Consider the following 3,087-nt stretch of genomic DNA (forward strand, 5'->3'; position numbering starts at 1 on the left):
CTCAAGATCAACAGGAACCACTGGTTGACATCTCGCTCTTCACATAAACTGCACAAACAGAAATGAACGAAAGTGCGATCACAAACCAACTAAAAATTAAAAACGAGAATAAAACAGATAATGATAAAAACAAAAATAAAAACTTCAATCTAGCTAACTATAGAAAGACTCAAAGTTAACTTAAAACTCAATCCCTGGCAACGGCGCCAAAAACTTTCCTACAACATGCAATATGTAGCAAGTATACTAATCGCTCAAGTAATAGAGTGATGAGTGAGTATCGTTCCCACGAGGATTGCTAGGTAAGCACTAAGTTTCCTACTATTCTCAAGTTGGAGCAATCGACTTCTTTTGGATTAATGGGAGCAAATTAAAAATAAAAACTAAAGCTGAAATTACTAACTTAAAAATTTAACTACAAACGTGAGATGAAGAACACGGATAAATTCAATTCAATTAAAACAGGTAGGGTTTTGACTTCATTCAGACTTTATGGGTTAAACCTAAAGAATTAAGCTAAATTCATATTCACATGCATTGATTGTAAATCGAACTCTCTAAAGTGTCAAACATACCTTCTCAGGCTATGTTTTCCTACTCTTCCCTATTAACCTTCCGCACCCAACAAATTGAAAGTTAATAATTCTAAGCTCATTAAGCACAAGAGTCCTAAAATGATTTCAATGGTTGTTGAATCTATCTCTAGCATCCAATACTAAAATGGTGATTACCCAAGAAGCCTAACATGATTTATTTCTCAATCTCATCATGTTCATCACATAAAACCAGTAAATGCAGAATAAACACACAATCAAAGCAAAATCATATGAAAAGAAAATACTCAATAATTTAACCCACAAAAATCCGAACTACAGTCAAAACCCTAACCCAAAATGGGTTAGTTCATGGCTAAATCAACAACACAAATGAAATAAATGAAAATACTAAAGTTTAACATAATGAAAATAAAAGAAAAGATAAGAAATCTCCCCAAATGACGAATCTCCTGGTTCAAAATCGAATCTTTACCCTTGCTCAATCTCCAAAAACGCTCAAAATGAAACTAAGAAAATGTAAAAGTTGCTAACCCTACTTTCTGAATGACCCCTTGCAAAAAGGCTAAGTGTTTCTTTTATACCTCACCCAAATTCCTAAGAAAAATCCGCAAAAGTAAAGCTGTGTGTTTTACAAAACTGGAAATTTCGATCATCGCCACGACGAAGAAAGAAGCTGATATGATTCGTGACTGGCGCATTTCGCCGCGGCGAAGCTTCTTGAAAAAATTTGAAATTACAGAATTGCCCCTTTGCTTGTTTCTTCGCTTGATTCTTTGATCTTCGGTGCTCTTCCTTGTAAACAAGCTTTATAGTGCTTTATTCTGCTTCAGAACTCTCCCAACTTCTGAGATCCGCTTACTTCTAAGTCCAAAATTTTCAATTTCATCCTTATTTGCTCAAAATGTCCATTTTAACCTGAAACATGAAATGTAAAGAATTAGGCAACAATTCAGGTCAAAAATGAACTAGAAAGTACCTGAAATTCGACTAAAAAGTCTAATAAAAACGGTATAATCCACAGATTATCAAACGTGCATTTTACCAAAAAATGAGTGAATTGGAGTTTCTAGACTAAGAAGTAAGCGAATCTCAGAATTGGGGAAAGTTCCGAAGCGAACTGAAGCACTATGAAGCTTGTTTCCATGAGAAAGCATCGAAAATCGAATATTCAAGGAGAAAGCTAGCAGAGGGCAATTCTGTAAATTAAAAAAATTTTAGGAAGGTTCGCCACGGCAAAAAAAGCTATGCACGAGATTCCAGTTTACTTTGTCGCCATGGCGAAGTCTGAGAAATTTTGTTTTCTCCAAAACGCACAGTTTTATTTTAGGAAAGTTTTAGGTCTTTGGGCGAGCTATATAAGAAAAACCTAGCCATTTTGAGAAGCGTTAGTCTTTGTTGCCTGGGTTTTTCATTTCTATAGAGTAGCTTGACATTTTTGTAGAGAAAGTGAGAAGAATTGAGATTCAATCTGGTGGATTCTTCAACTAGGGGAGATCTCAACTCTTTTCTCTTTGTTTCAATATGTTGACTGCTGTGTCTACTGATTTTCTTGCTATTTGTGTTAATTTAGTTATGAACTAACCCATTTTGGGTTAGGGTTTGATGTAATTCGGATTTCTATGGACTAATCAATTGATTATTGTTGCTTTTATCTTCTAATGCATAGATTGTGTGGTTATTCTGAGTTTTATTGATTTTATTTGTTGAACATGATGAGATTGAGAAATGAGTTATGTTGAGCTTCATGGGTAATCACCATTGTAGTATTGAAGGCTAGAGATAGGTTTGAGAATCAATGAAATCAATCTAGGATTCCATTAGCTTAACGAACTTGGATCTATTAATCTTCAAATTGTTGGGTGCAGAAGTTTAATAGGGAAAAGTAGGAATTCATAGCCTGAGAAGGTATGTTTGACAACTTAGAGAATTCGATTTACAATCAGTGCATGTGAGTGTAGAAGTAGCATAATCCGTAGAATTAATCCATAGAGTCTGAATGAAGTCAAAACCCTAACCGTTTGTTTAAATTGATATTACTCTTGTTTTAAATCTTGCTTTCATTAATTAGTTTTTAATACTTAGCAATTTTGTTTTTAATTAAATTTTAATTTCTCGCATAAATCCAAACAATTTCGGTTTCTCCAACTTGAAAAACACTTAGGAAAGTTAGTGGTTAACAACCAATCCTCGTGGGAACGATACTCACTCATCACTTTATTACTTTGTGCGACTAGTGCACTTGCTATTTCTGCATGTTGTAGTAACAACGCATCAAGTTTTTGGCGCTGTTGTCGGGGATTGCTTTTTGTGTTAACATTGAGTTTTTCTTGTGTTAGCTAGATTGGAGTTTTGTTTTTGTTTTTCTTTGTTTGTTAGTTTAATTTTTGCTGTTCTTTTCTGTTGGCTTGTGATCTCACTTTTTCTCTCCTTCTGTGTAGTTTATGCAAAGAGCAAGACGTCAGCCAATGGTTCTTATTGATCCAGAGATTGAAAGAACCACTAGAAGACTTAACAGAGAGAGAAGAGAACG

Source organism: Pistacia vera, unplaced genomic scaffold (genome assembly GCF_008641045.1).
Source record: "Pistacia vera cultivar Batoury unplaced genomic scaffold, PisVer_v2 Contig634, whole genome shotgun sequence".
Lineage (NCBI taxonomy): Eukaryota > Viridiplantae > Streptophyta > Magnoliopsida > Sapindales > Anacardiaceae > Pistacia > Pistacia vera.